The sequence below is a fragment of the Spermophilus citellus genome (assembly GCF_964194105.1).
Source record: "Spermophilus citellus genome assembly, chromosome: 11".
Lineage (NCBI taxonomy): Eukaryota > Metazoa > Chordata > Mammalia > Rodentia > Sciuridae > Spermophilus > Spermophilus citellus.
The window spans coordinates 101,613,165-101,628,250 of record NC_138192.1 but is presented as its reverse complement, the minus strand read 5'-3'; the positions used below and the strand labels follow the sequence as shown (position 1 = coordinate 101,628,250).

General features: G+C 40.7%; 1 pseudogene across 1 annotated transcript; it reads right to left on the bottom strand.

Annotated features, from left to right (window-relative positions):
* Positions 1-5,610: 5,610 nt before the first annotated feature.
* Positions 5,611-13,107, bottom strand: LOC308630928 (aldehyde oxidase 3-like; annotated as a pseudogene). The gene is made up of 5 exons: positions 12,960-13,107; positions 11,219-11,394; positions 10,795-11,024; positions 6,581-6,676; positions 5,611-5,784 (listed from the first exon to the last, which is right to left on the bottom strand). The product of its transcript is annotated as an aldehyde oxidase 3-like (transcript).
* Between the last annotated feature and the right edge of the window lie 1,979 nt (positions 13,108-15,086).

Sequence of the window (15,086 nt, the reverse complement as noted above, 5' to 3'; positions counted from 1 at the left end):
TGTATCTTAATGGTTCATATATATAAAACTAAAAAGAATCAATGAAAACAACAACAACAAAAAAAAACAAATAAATAAAATGGGAAAGTCACAATGTCTCCTTGTAGAATTTTGAGACATAATTAGGGGTAGTTAGATGATGTCTGGCATATTAAAAGAGCTTGATAAATGTCCTATTTATTGCAGTTAGTTCTTAATATTATCACTTTATTATTAGTTATTATTATTTCTGTATTTTGCTAAAAGAGCATTAACTTCCATTGGCCACAAAAAGAAGGGTTAACAGTGTAATGAGGACATGGGGAAAAAAAAAGTTAACTAGGAGCAATAATCCTGATTGTCAAGTTCTGCTGCTTCTCTTGAGTGCACCACCTCTATTTTGAAAGTAGTTAGAAGGGTGGTGGAATGAAAAAGGCAAGCACATTTGGGTCAGATACATGGGTCCAGGCTTTGCTTATTGCCAGCTGCATGACTTCAGGGAACCACATAACCTATTTGAGTCTCAGTTTCCTCAGTTATGAAAAAGGTCGAGAATCTTCCCCTTGCAGGGTTTGAGGAAAATTAAATGAGATAATATAAGTAAAACCCTGTCCCCAACTGCCTCCCACCTCTCTCCCTGGACACTCATTCACCCAACACAAACATCACTAATCTACCTCATGATTCTTTCTGTATGGCTCAGATCTGGCTCCAAAATGCTTGGCAAGAGTTCTGCAGGCAGTCTTTATCCCAGCTAATCAGAAATGAAATCCATTTGGCGCCCTGTGAATTAACTATACTACATATACAATAGGTTTAACTGCCTACATAATAAGAAACAGCTTAGTAGAAATAATTTTACTTCTTTAACAAGAGCAAGGCGTTAGAGTACTGTGGAGAGGCAGCCATTTGGGATGGATTAAGAAATCAGGGTGCTGAGTGCCCAAGTCAGACTCACCTTGCAAAGTGAGGCCGGGAGAGGAAGCAGAAAGACAAAAATGAAACTATAACTCAGTGCAAGGGTGGGTACAGCATGGGTGAGAGCAGGCTTCTGTTCTTTGTTGTTCTTTAATTTTGTAAAATAGGTTAGGGCAAATTGAGCATATTGATAAAAGGATGTTAATGAATTAAGGGAAAGATGCAGAGGGAAGGGATGATTGATGGGGCGGTTTCAGGGGAGACAGGATAGGACAGGACTGAAAGACAGTTAAAAGGTGTGTCTTGGAAGGAAGAGGAGGAAAGGACGGGAAATGAGGTGGCAATGCAAAATAACTGCAAGTGGAGGGAAGCAAAACATGTGGGCTGGGTTCTTGGCTTACTGCTGTTTCTCCATCAAGAACAACGCCTAGCACATAACAAGCACTCAATAAATATTCATTCAAAGAATAAAGCATGGAAATAAGCATTTTGAGTTAGTGAGAGGAGTTGTCAAAATCTGGATTTTAATGCTTTCTCATGATTTTACTTTTGGATTCAAGATTTTGGGAAATTGCTATTGGAGTCTTGGTTCCATTGACTTTGGTATTTTCTGCAGTAGAATGAAGAGAGTCAACATGAAGAAAAGGAGAAAGCAGAATGAATTCCAACAGCACAGGAGTGAGCTGTCCTAACTCCCTCTCCTGAATTTTCCCATCTTCTCTAGGTGGGAACCTTCACCTTCAACTCCCTTCTTTCTGCTTTGGAACCATCCTGTTCCCTGGCAGGGGAAACACTAGCAGCCCTACTCAACATGTTCCTTATTTGCTCCATGCGATCAGCTTGAATTGTGGTACATATGTGGTACATATGTCTTATTAAATACTAGGACTGAAAAGCATAAATGCTAAATCCATGCTGGCTGGCACTTCAAATTTTACAAATATCCTTCTATCCTGAGCTGTCCACCCTATGCACAGGACTATTAACATGGCAGGTGGGAACTTGTGACTGGTTTATATATAATAAGGCATTGTATGTAGGAAATTTGGGGACTCATCTCAATATTACCTACATTCCTGTCACGATAAACATTTTTTTTCCTAGTGAAAACCTTTCAATGAAAATGAAGTAAAATAAACAAGAATAGACAAAATAAAAAATGTAAACAACCAAGTACCACTTTCCAAAGATCCTTTTATGTTCTAAAAGAAACTAATTTTAGGGCAGCATTAGATATCTCTTACGTAAAATATCCAGTGGCAGAGAGACTAATGCTTTGACAAAAAGCTTCACTGACCAGCAGAAGAGCAATATTTTTAAAGGAAAAATAAATAACTGGATAAAAGAAGCAAAGCATGAGAAAACAGCCATTTTTTGACTGTCATACTCTTCCTTATTATTGGAATATTATTTTGCTGAATGAACAAAAAGCATATTTCCCAAGCAGGTTCTGACATATGCTCAAGAAGTATGACTGCCTGTCTGACTTCCCCTGAGGAGGGCAAGTCATTGCTTTGGTGGATCCTTTTAAAGAAAAAAAAAAAAAGGAAAAATGATTAAGGTAGATGTCTGTGGTGGAAGTTCAAATTCAGGACTGCCAAGCAAAATCTGTCAAAGGATCTCATGTCTTCCTGTTGCCATCCCTGGGGAATTGGGCTGAGGGTGGAGCTATGGCCATGGCATATATATGCACATATATATTTAAGTTTCAGAGAACCCAAGTGAAAACTTTGATAGATCACGTGATCCAGTCACTCAAGCCTGTTCCATCCATTGCTGCATCACAAGGTTTTCTCATGGAACTTCAAAAAAGTCACTTTTCAACAGCGCTAATAAGAGGCTTTGCAGAACCTCTGCTCCTTCACTTTCTGGATCATGTTCTCATATAAAAACCTTCATTCTTAGAGAACAAAAACTACCATCCAGATAATACTTAGCCAGTTTTCCCCAAGAGTGCTTGAATTGACTATGTGGAAAGTGGCAAGTATCTGTAGCCTTCACCAAAGATGCTTTTCAAGACTTGATCCAATATAACAGCTTCTCCAGCAAGAGCCCCCATTAACTGATTGCTATTTTCTTTTCCTGCAACTTTCTAAAAGTGAACTGGATGGCATAGGCTCTACTTTCCTTGGTTAATAACCAGCTACATATGAAGTTATATTCAAATAAGAATGACATTTAGTGCCTCTGATCTACTTCTCCCGTAAACCAGATATTTCTGTCCAATAGGATCTGGTTGCAAGGTACCTTGTTGATCTATATTTGTCCTTTACTCTCTTGCTGCTTAAAGCATGGTCAAGCAGCACAGGAGTTACATGGGAACTTGATAGAAATGCAGACTCTGAGGCCTATCCAAGACCCACTGAGCAGAATCTGCATTTTAACAAGGTGCCCAGGTAATCTGTCTGCTCCTTGACAATTGGGAAGACCTGCCCTGTACTGAACGGTGCTTTAGCCAAGTGACCCCCAGGAGCTGTGTGGCTTTGGCCACATCTGGTATTCACCCACCCTTTCCAGGTGCCATTATAACTCTGGCTGATGATGGGTTCCAGGCATCCCATGAAGGTCTGTCAGGCATTCTACAGGTTGCAAAAGAAGAGCAACAGAGGATTGGAATGTGAGGACTTCCAAACGCAGTACTTCCTACACGGGTCTCCGTAATCTCTGCCTCCCTCAGGTATCTCCCTTGTGGTATGTCTCCAATCTGGAAAAGGGTCAGGGCCTGTTTTACCTTATGGAAATGCTGCTAAGATAGAACCTTGGGGCCACCTTTCATGAGGTGAAAGAGTAGGTCAGAGGGTGGCCAGACAAAATGCAAATCCCACCCACCTAGTTCAGCCTAAAAAGTACTTCCTTTGTTCCATGTGTCAACATTTTATTTACAATTTCCCAAATATTTAGTAAATCTATTGAAACCACTGTCCAAGAAAGTGAACCCAAGAATTCAATGCAGTGTGTAAAGAAATGTGCACGTTGATGCTGTATGTCCCTGGGATTGAATAGCTCCGCTTCTTCTCAGCATTGAAGTGACTTTTATTCTTCAGGCATTGTTGACCTCATCTGTGACATGAAGACCCTAGCACTAGGTGGCCACACAGTCTGCTTTGCCCGGATCAATCTCCATTTATACTCATTGTCTTTGCATTTATGTCATGTTCTCCAAAGTGCTGTGGTGCTGAGGGCCATGGCCAAGTAGGAATGACGCATTGATATTTCCTTGCCAGCGTACCCCATGTTAAATGGACTTGCCTTGGAATTTCGCTGTTGACATTGCATGTGTGTTTGAGAAAGGTGACCCTGCCCAAGGACGTGGGTGGATCCAGGATTAGGGTGTATCCTGCAGTTTGAGGAAGTATCCGGCTCCTTGGGTTTAGGGCGTTCCCGGTTTAAGACAAGTTTAAGGCGTTCCCAGTGGAAGACAATAGGGGTTTTAGGGAAGTTGGAGGTTGAAGATTATTGCTGCCGGGATTAGGGTGTTCCTGCTGCTTGTTCCCCTTGAGATTCAAATGGGATTTGAAAAAAAGCCTCGTGGAGTAGGTGATTTGGGTGGCAGAGAACTGGGATTGCCCCAGAGCGTGTGTGGAGGCCGGTGTGAATTCGGGAATAAAGAATTGCTGTTTGAATCTACAAAGCTGTGTGGTGGCTCGTGATTCTGTGCCAAGCCAAGACTGTGGCACTGTGGTTTGGATGATATCACCCTATCTAGTACCTACCTTGAAGGGTTTTTGAAAATATTAACAAGACCAGGTAACCACAAAACTCACTATTATCTCAGTTAATTTACTCTAGAATCACTCATTAAAGCTGTGTGGAAGAAGAGCCTGGAGCCTGAGTGGCTACACAGTTGTTGGGATTGAGTAAGTTACTCTTGGCATTGGTATCAAGTTCAACTGACCAAACCAGGAAAGTCTGACCCCTCCCTCCCCCCCTTCCCCCCCTCACTCACTTACCTCCTTTCTTCCTTCCTCCCTCCCTCTCTCTCTCCCTCCCTCCCTTCCTTCCTTCTTTTTTCTAATACTAGGGATTAAACCCAGGGATGCTCTTCCACTGAGCTATATCTCCAGCCCTTTTTATTTTTTATTTTGAGACAGGTTCTCTCTAAGTTGCACAGGCTGGCCTTGAACTTGCAATCCTCCTGCCTCAGACTCCCGAGTAGCTGGGATTAAAGTGTCTCCTTTCAAAGTAGCATACTTGCCTTTTTCCAGACACCAGAACCCTTAGCTCAGCAAAACTGCTCTCTATCTGCTGAGAAGGCATCTGAAACTATCTTTGTTCTCATATAAGGAGGTCTTCAATGTAGGGGCTTGTTATAACTTTGTCCTGCTTGGGCATAGAGAGTGGAATGGCAAGGGCATAGGAGTGGTAACAACTACATTCAAAGCCTTCAAAGGGGTAACCTCCTTGCACTTTAATACAGAACTGAATATACAGTGATCTCACCTAAGGATTCTCCCTGAGGCTCTGCCTTCTGTGGGTCTTATTATATTCTGTATTTCAGGTAATGCTTCAGGAAAAGAGGTGATGTTGCCTGCCTTTGTGAAGGTAGGGTCTTAGGGTGTTCTTAAAATATATTAAGGAAAATTAGAATTTATGTTGCTAAGCAGTATTCTGGTGCCTACTACTTTGGGTGGTACTAAGGCACATTAGGAGATGGCGTTTTACTCTCTTATCTCCAGGGCTCATGTGGAAAAGCACCAGGAGAAATTTGCCAGGCTAGAGAAGGCTCCTCTGGCTTTGAGATGGAGAAGGATGGGAGTCAGTGAAATTGTCACTGGCACAGTTTTTCCATTGACGTTGCACCAGGGAAGCCACAGTGCTGATTGTGTTGGACACCATCATTTTGTTCTTCTTGCTAGGGTTCGGTATCTCTAACTCATGGCTGGCCACCTGCCCAGAAAAGCAAACAGAATGTACCAGTCCATGGTGAAACTACAACTAGTAAGTTATTTTTTTTTTTTCGTTTTAAAAAGTTAATAAGGAGATTTCAAAACCTACAATTTGGGTAAACATACAAATCAAAACTTCCAAAGAATTTTTAAAATGGTAAGTGCTTCTTTCTACCCTAAACCCATCAAGTGACTGCAGACAGGAAAGATCCCCTGATGTCATATGGCAGGATTTAAAGCAGGTTTTATTGGGGAAGGGGGACTTTGCAAGACATAGCACAGATCCTCCACCTTTTCATCACCCACAGAGAGGCCTGCTGGACATGTGGCAAGGAGGCTACATTCTAGAAAAGAGATCCCTAGACTTAACCTCAACTCCCTATCTGTAGAGTGAGAAAGTAGACTTGTTGGTAGGAAAATGAACAGGTTCTCTGGCATCAGGAGGTTTGAATTTATTGTGCTAATTACATTCAGTTGTTGTCTGGGAAGCCTGGTTCCCTAGCAGCTGAGTTTGGGGGCCCATGAGAAATTCTAGCTGCTGCAGCCAAGGGTCAAAAGCCACTGATCCCTTGGGACACTGAGTTCTGATGAAGTCCCTCCAACCAGAGAAGGAAGGTGAAGCCCTCTTTCAAAATTCCAGTGGATTCCTTTCCAGGAAGTCCAAAATGAGCTCCTAAGGGTACTGTGTACAGGTGGTCGCTGCATCATGAAGTCCAAAGTTCATATAATACAGAGTATGGGAAAATTTTATAAGGTCTACTTTTGAATGATGGCAAAATTGAAACAATCTCTCTCACCTGTATCATTTTGGTGTTAATAGTTTGTCCTGGTTCAACTTCACCATGAGCAAACCAAACAGATCTATCTGTGTAGATGTGAACCAGAGCAGCAGCCTGACAATAAAGGGAGAAATTTGCTCTTCCTGCCATCTCTCCTTGAATCTTGGACAGTGAGACAGTCACAAATCAAGTACCCAAAGCCAATTGAAATAAAGCCACGGTTTCATTGCTACCTGACCAATGACTTCCTTAAAAATGTTCCACCTGGGGTGGGGGCTGTAGCTCAGTAGCAGAGTGCTTGCTTAGCATGTATGAGGTCCATGAAAACTGTGAAGTAAGGTGAAACCTAAAAGCGTATCTTGTTGTTAGAACACGTCAGGCGCTGTCACTGGATCCTCTCACCATTTCCTGCAGCATTGACTAAGTTACACTTTGCATGCCTGATGGGCATTGTCCTCCCTTTTGCGTCTGTTCTAGTGTGGAGTTGAATTCAACAAGAAGCTGCTCACTCTGCAAAGTAATAACGAACTGACTCAAGTTGTTACCAATCAGAAGAATCTAGAGTTCATTGTTCTTTGTTGGGTTACAGACTTTCTCAACCCTTAGTTGTCACTTGGGGATTGACATTCTATTCTAGTGGATACTTTCTCTTTGTTCCTCCTGGCATATTATTCTCAATTGCTCTTAGGGAGTCAAAAGTACATAGAGAATTATAGAATAAGATACAGCAAAGTATAAAATGTGTCTACAGTCTCACTCTCACATACTGTGTTGTTATAAGAAAAACTGATAAGTGCTAATTTAAGTTCACAATCCTTTACCTGCAATGCTAAATTCCAAAACCCCTGGTGGAGAAATTTCACCAATCTCATCCAGTGGGGTGAGATTCAGAGTCTTTTTTAAAATATCACTTAGCGTGAATAATCAGAAACTTTGCTGCAGAGATATATATCATCACGCCTAAATGGGATGTGTTGCCCAGACTCCACGAAGGATTTCACATAATACATGGAATTCAGATAATGATCTTACATCTGGCCTCAAGGGTTTCATAGGAGGGGTGACAAACATGTACATGTACCTAGTTAAAAATGCAAAAGGTACAAAATAAAGAATGAACACCTCCCTGCCCACTTGTTAGCCCTGTCCCTGTTCTTAAAGGAAACCAATTATCAGTTCCTTACAATTCTTCTTCAGAATTTTTTTTTTTTTTTGTGTGTGTGTGTGACTATACCATCATTTGGTGATGAGCTTTTACAAAAGGTTTAATAGCATAAACACCATTCGGCTCTTGATTTTGTTTACTAATAATCTATCTTGAGTATTTTTCTCTATCAGCGTATATAAGATCCATTTCATTTGCTTTAATATCTGTACAATATTCCATTATAACTTATTTAGGAGGTTTCTAAGTAAGGAATGCTTTGTGCGGGTTTCTGTTTTCTGGTTGCACTCTTGTAGGAATATCTTCCAACAATGAACATCTTTGCATATATATGTTGGAAAACAATTTTTTTGAAAACGAAGCTGATGCCATCTGTGTGTCCTTGGAAACCTTGTCATTTACCCTCTGCTCCGGAACTGAAATGATTCTATCTGTGTCCCTTTCACATCTTTGAATAACATTTCATACTTTCATTAAGGGCTGCCTCATGCTTCCTTTATCTCTCACACTAACATGCTTTGTAACTTAAAAATATATTATCTCATTTAGTCCTCATATCAATCCTACGACATCAGTCCCATTTTACAGATGAGGAAACCAACATGGGAATTAGAGACCTGTCAGGGTCAGTTATTAAACAGTCAGGTACAAAGTCAGACTTCCCCTCAGCAAATCCCCTGACTGCAGCCCATCGCCTGGGTGATGGTGTCGGTTACCCAGGAGGTATCAGCAATGGTGTACCGAGATGACCAGGCTCTGGGTCTTCTTTCTGAACTCAAGATGACTGAGGTGGCTTGACAGGGGATGTGTCAAGTGGAATTTTAAAGGAAGCAAGAGGTTTTACACACCAATCCCACCTCTGCCTCATTAGTTTTCTTGAAGCTACTGCTTTTTCACTTGATGTAAGTTGGTTTCCAGGTGTTTATTCATCAGAAAGGTGGTAAGGGGTAGATGGCAGGAATATTCTCACACAGTGATGTTATGATGCTATCAAACTTTTGTTTATGTGTATGAATGTTTACTCACGATTATAGGCATAGGGAGAAAGAAATGGGAGGACATACCCTATACTGCTAAAGATGGTGACCTGATGACTGGGGTGGAGGGAGAAGGCTGGGGGAGGGGAGGAAGCAACATTCCTGCTAAACTAAAACAAAACAGAAAAATGTTCAAATGTGTCTACAACTAAACATATATAAAATGACCTCAATAGTGTAAAATTATATGGATATGTGTAGGAATGCATAGAGAGGTATAGAAAAGAATATTAATAAAACATTCATAGCAGTTTTCTTGACTTGGTAGACTTCCAGTGGATTTTAATTTTTTTCTGGAATCTTTTTGTATTGTTTAATTTTTTGAAGTAGTTAACATATATTATTTATATAAGTACAATGGAATAAAATTATTTTCATTGAGATAAAATATTTATCTCTAAAAACATATTTAAACAATTTTCTTTGAAAGGAGATGTGTTAGTAGCACCTGGTGGTTGGGTGTAAATGGTGCTTGGAGTTCCTTGTCCAATGGGGCAGTGCTCTTGGTGACATCCCAGGTTCCTACACCAAGAAAACAAGGAGATGTAGACACCACCTCTAGGAATCCCTTATTAAGAGATCGATTTTGCCAAGTGGAAACAATTTGTGATCACAGGTTACCTTCTTTCAAGAGCAGAGCAGAGAATGTTTGAACACAGAATATTGGTCAGGTAAATTTTGAGAGATTTTATAGGAATATTCTGGAAGTCAGGGTATATTAGAGGTAAGCAACTCTTGACATGTTAAAAAATATATATCTATGTATTAATTTGAATTTTAAAAAGCTAAACTAGTCATTGTCTTCCCTGAGGTTCGTGATTGCTTTAAATCGAAATTTAGGGTGTGGCTAATTAAACATCTGAAAGAAACCTGTTTAAAAGGAAGGATGTTTCCAAACCATCCATTGGCAACATATGAACAGCGCTATTGATGGAGGTGCTAAAGTAGACAAACCGCAGCTCCAGCCAACCTAGTTCTTTGGAGTGGCTCCCTCTCCCACAACCATCCATGGGAAGGTGTTTACTAGAATCTTAAGAAGTAGCTTGAAGAGTCTCATCTCTCTTAGACAAGGAGCCCATAAATATTCAGTGTAGGAATGTTTAGATATTTTCATCCATTTTTTCTTCTAATGCAACACTTTATAGTTTTATAACTCCACTCTTGTAAAAAAATGTTCGAAAATCCCAATAAAGATGATTTTCAGGGATCTCTCTGCCTGATTTTGATGGCCCTGATTGAAAAAGACTCATGGTTATCTCTGGCTATTGCAACACTCCCAAGGGAAAAATGTATTCTTTGGGAAATCTACAGAAAGTAACAACGAATCACTGACAAAAACGTTTTCTCTGTACTATCCAATTCCACTGTGGCTTTATAGAAAGGACCACATAACCCCAGTTTATTTTCCTAGAACTTGTAGAGCAAATTTAAGGAAATTATAAAGGAATACTCAATACTCACAAAAATTCTTTCTCATTCATGTAAAACTGCATTCATTCATCTACATCTATTATCCATCTGATCCATTACCCACCCATTCATCCATCCTTCCATGCAGACCTGTATACCTTGTGCTAGGCAAAGAAATAAACAGTGACCAAGATAAGTGTGTGCTTCTGTGTGCCAGGAATGATGAGCCATAAGGTAAATCAATAATCTTAAAATAGTGTGACTGTGTTAGAGTTAAGAATCGAGGATGGGTGGTGCAGGGCAGGTGTTGCAGGTCAGAGATGCTTTCCAGAAGTAATGTTTAAGGGATACACAAAAGCAGGTCAACAAATGTTAAATGAGATTGTGATTTAAGACACTCCCTAAATTATCTGTAAATTAAAACTTGATTTTCTCCTTAAGACCTTCTTTGTTATCAACAATTATTCATCAACCAACAGCCCCATAGCTCTAGCAAAGGGAACTAGTACCAAAACTAGTACCAAACCCTCTGGAGCTGCTGTTATTTTCTAAAAATTGGTATCAATCGGTCTTTTATTCTAAGCCCTTGGAAATTTTTTTTCAGAATTCCTGAAAATTACCTGATGGTAAAATGTCTTTGGATATCCAACTGTGAATTTCATGGGGATAATGGCATTTCCCCTCTTTCTCCAATAACTCTGTTGGTTAAATTCCTCTGCAACTTTTTTTTTTCTTGCTGTAGTGTAAAGAATTTTCCATGCATTTCTCCCAGCATTTTATCAGACTCTTTGGATCAAATTCCTGTGTGTGGGTTGTCCTATCAACTGTTTTGTACATGTTTAATTCTAACCTGGTGACTAAAAATGCCAGACTTCACAACAAGATCCACAGAGAGTGAGTCCCTAACAGAGGTTTGCTGTGGAATATAAAGGAACCAGCATGAAAGAACACATGGAAGATAAATTAAGCATTTCAGAAAATGTGATTTTGAGAACTGAAAGACTGCTTCTATCTAAAGACCTTTTTTGATGATCAGTTTGTTACCTTCTCTGGTGGTACATTGGCTGCCACAGTTGTCATCCAGGTCTCTGTTATATATCCTCCTTGGGAAAACCAAACCCCCAGAAGGATGTATTGGATGGAGAATTGGTGTTGCAGGCTCAGTCTTGGACATACAGTTTGGGGATCTTATAGGCATTTTCAAGTCTGAGCAAAGCATGCTCAGTGTTTGAGTACACTGTAAAAAGTTCATTGAAATAATGAAATATGGATTGATGTCATCCTAAGTAGGCAGTAATCAAATTTCTTGTCAAGGAAGGAGAAGTAATTTCTGAGATATATTTCTTTGATTCTCTGCATCACTGTAGAGAGGAATCTCATAAGTTCCCTAGTCACCTATATCTACGTGAGTGACCATCTACTTAATTTTAAATTACATGCACTTCATACACACACACATACATACATACATACATACACATATACACACACATACACTCACTCACATGTATGTATGCCCATGTTTATATGAATGGATAAAAGATATTTCTGGGGCTGAGGATGTAGCTCAGTGGCAGTGTGGGCTCAGTATGCATAAGGTCCTGCATTTAATCCCCAGCACCAGGAGGGGGAAAAAAAAAGAAAAGAAAAAGGTATTTTTAATTTATGTTCTGAATTTGGTAGGAATGGAAACAACTTAATGCTAGCTTTAAAAAAAATTCTCTGATGCCCCCCAAATGTTATGAGTTTGTGAACCATCAGCCTTTTATTTTTTCTTTAGACTGGAGACTTCAACTTCTTTAATATTTCCTGGGATAATTTCCATTTTTTTTGAATACTTAAAATATGAAATCTTAGCAAATCCTAAGGTTTCTGATAATGACCCAACAAATTATAGTCAGTCCTTCACATCTGTGGGTTCTGCATCTGAGGGGTTTAACCAACCTCAGATCAAAAATATGTAGAAAAAAGAAAAATTGTACTGAACGTGCATAGGCATTTTTTTCTTGCCATCATTCCCTAAACAATATAGTATACAGCATTTATAATGTACTTGGTGTTATGAGTAACGTAGAGATGATTAAAAATAGACAGGAGGATATGTGTAGGTTATAAGCTATTGCTATGCCATTTTATATCTGCATCTGCAGATTTTGGAATCCTCAGCGGAACCAATCTCCCACAGACACTGAGGGACAATTGTGTTTTGATATTTATGGCACAGAATGACTTTCCTGAATCACTGGTTATGACTCCAGGTGGAAAAAAATAATAGAGAGAACAGCTCTGCCAGATGGGTAGAGGAGACACGGGGAAGAGTGTAGATAAGAGGTATCTCTTGGCATAGCAGAGGAGAGACTTGCTCAAGACAGGCCTAATGCTCCCTCCTTCCAGAAGTCAAAGATGTCCTTCCTTGATCCCTTCTGGTCTTGTGTAGGGTCAAGGTGGTAGGAAGGAAGAAAGGGAGGGAGGACTGGGCTCTGCATTGTGGAAGTTTTCTGGGGGGCAACCTTGGCCTTCATCAAAGGGTCACACCCCAACTAGAGCACAGCAAAGGGAAAGTGAATATACTTTCTGGGCATTCTTGGCGGGGTAGCTTCCCAGCTGCCTCGGAGGGCGGCACAGACCTAGAACTTTCTGAGTCATTCTTGCTCTAATTTACATTCCATGCCTAGTAGGCATGGGTGAAGTGACACAGCAGACCTTCTAAGTCTATACTCTAAGAAACCAAGCCTAAATTAAACCTATCAACACAATAAAACAGGATTCCCAGATGTGTTTGCACATCACATACCAGTTCAGAATCTTCTGAGTGCAGCCTCCGTTGATGTGATGTTCAATGTCTGCTGCCTCGATTTCCCATTATTCATAAAGCCAAGCTGTGAGAGATGAACAGTGTGTGCTTCTGAGTATGTGACATGCAAGTACTGCATCCTGATCATTTCAACAATGCAAAGGGAGTTTCCTCTAATCCTGCCTGAGTGTGGACTGGGAAGTGAACCTACCCACGATCAAACTCTGGTTCTACCGCTGACTACCTGAGTGAGGCTGGGCCACCAACACACCTTTCTGTACTTCAGCATCCTCATGTGAAACAGCAGGGACAAAACTATTAATTGACCCTTGGGTTCTCAAAACTACATGTGCATCAATCTCTTGGACAAGTTGGTAAAACAAAAATTACTGGGCCCACCTTGGAGTTTCTGATTCAGTACTTCTGGGCCTGAGAGTCTGCTTTTCCAAAAAACTCCCAGATGCTGCTGATGCTGCTAGTCCACAAACCACACTTTGATTACCACTAACCTCACTCATGGGATTGCTGCCAGCATCAAATGAGAATTCCCATGAAGGCAAGTGTTGAAAGCAATTAAATAAATTAATGTTAGCTATTTATTTTCTTTGTTGTCAGGAAAGACTCTGCAGCCAGAAAATTATTGTCACTCTTGGTTAGGAGGGGTACTGTTCTAATGTGCTACTATGCTTTTTTTCCCCTAGTAACTATAACAATGATAGTGATTTTCTGGCTGCTGAGTCTTCCCTGACTACAACAGCACAGGGGTCCATATCTTCTGAACTCATGGATAGTATGCTTGGCTGGTAATCAAGTGCCACCAGTTAGTTATGAACTGCCATTTGACTTCCTCATGTGCACATGCTGAATCTCCAGCTGGATGGGTGCCAGTGTTTTATATTTCTTCCAAAACTCCTAACATAATGCCTTGCATACACTGATTGGAGTTGGAAAGAAGTTAAGAGGTCATCTGTTTCAAACTCTTCCATGGCAGGGCTTTCTGCAGGAGTTATACCTGTGTCCCAAGCAGTTCCTAGAAGTTCAGATGCAGGGTTTCTGGTTGAGGCACAGGGATCTGCATTTTTACAAACATCTCCAAGGCTTTAACATATGTGCTATTTGGCCACCCTGACAGAAATCCACCTTGTTCAGTGCCTTTCAAACTATTTCATTAATAAGTAATGAAATCAATTGATTCAGTTGGAACTGGCATATTTAAAAGAATAAATGAAAGAGAAGGAGAGTGGAAGAAATAGGGGAATAGAGGAGAGGAGAAGAAGAGAGAAAGATAGAAAGTATCAGAAAGTATTACATTTATTAATTGTAAGTGTGTGTGTGTGTGTGTGTGTGTGTGTGTGTACTGGGTTTCATCATAACATGTATTTTATGAGTCATGGTAAAACAGTTGAGAGGTGGCCTATAACATCCCTCCTGTTGGCCAACAGGAAGAGCATCAGGGAGATAGCTGGTCCAGCACTAGCCAGCTCTCATAGGGGATAGAGCTCTGTCTTCCTCTTATGTCCACTTTTCTGGCTGTTCTTCTATCATAACAGAAAATGGTTCTACACCCTCCTTCCACAGGTCTTCAGAGGAGGAGTTGCATCCTGGTTGTCTGGGCTGTCTAATCAGGCATCAGGAAGTGGAAGAGGGGGCTGCAGTCCCAGTCAGTGTTGTGGAGCTCTGGTGTGTTTACAGCAGCTGTGGAAGGGAGAACCCAACACCCAGTGAACCCCAGCTTAGAGGCTGCAGGGAGTGGGCAGGAAGGGAGAGGAGTCTGTCCTAAGTTGACCAGTGATGTGTTTTCTTTTAGTCACCCACATGTCCAGCCCTCTTTCCCTGGGGTACTTTCTTCTCTGGAGAGGGGCTCACCCTTGCTCCTTAGCTCTTTTCTTCTTCAGACTAAACATACAAATTTCTTCCATTACTTTTAGTGACAGTTGGAAATCCCTTCGTTGTTTTGGCTGACATAACTGATGCTCTCTGATGATCTTATTAAAGGACCCTGCACAGGGTATTTATCTATTGAAAGAATTATCCCTCCAAGGAAAGCAGCTTACTTGACCCTCATCCCGCCTGACCTCCATTCCTTTAAAAGTGTCAGCTGTCACCTGCTTAATTTTG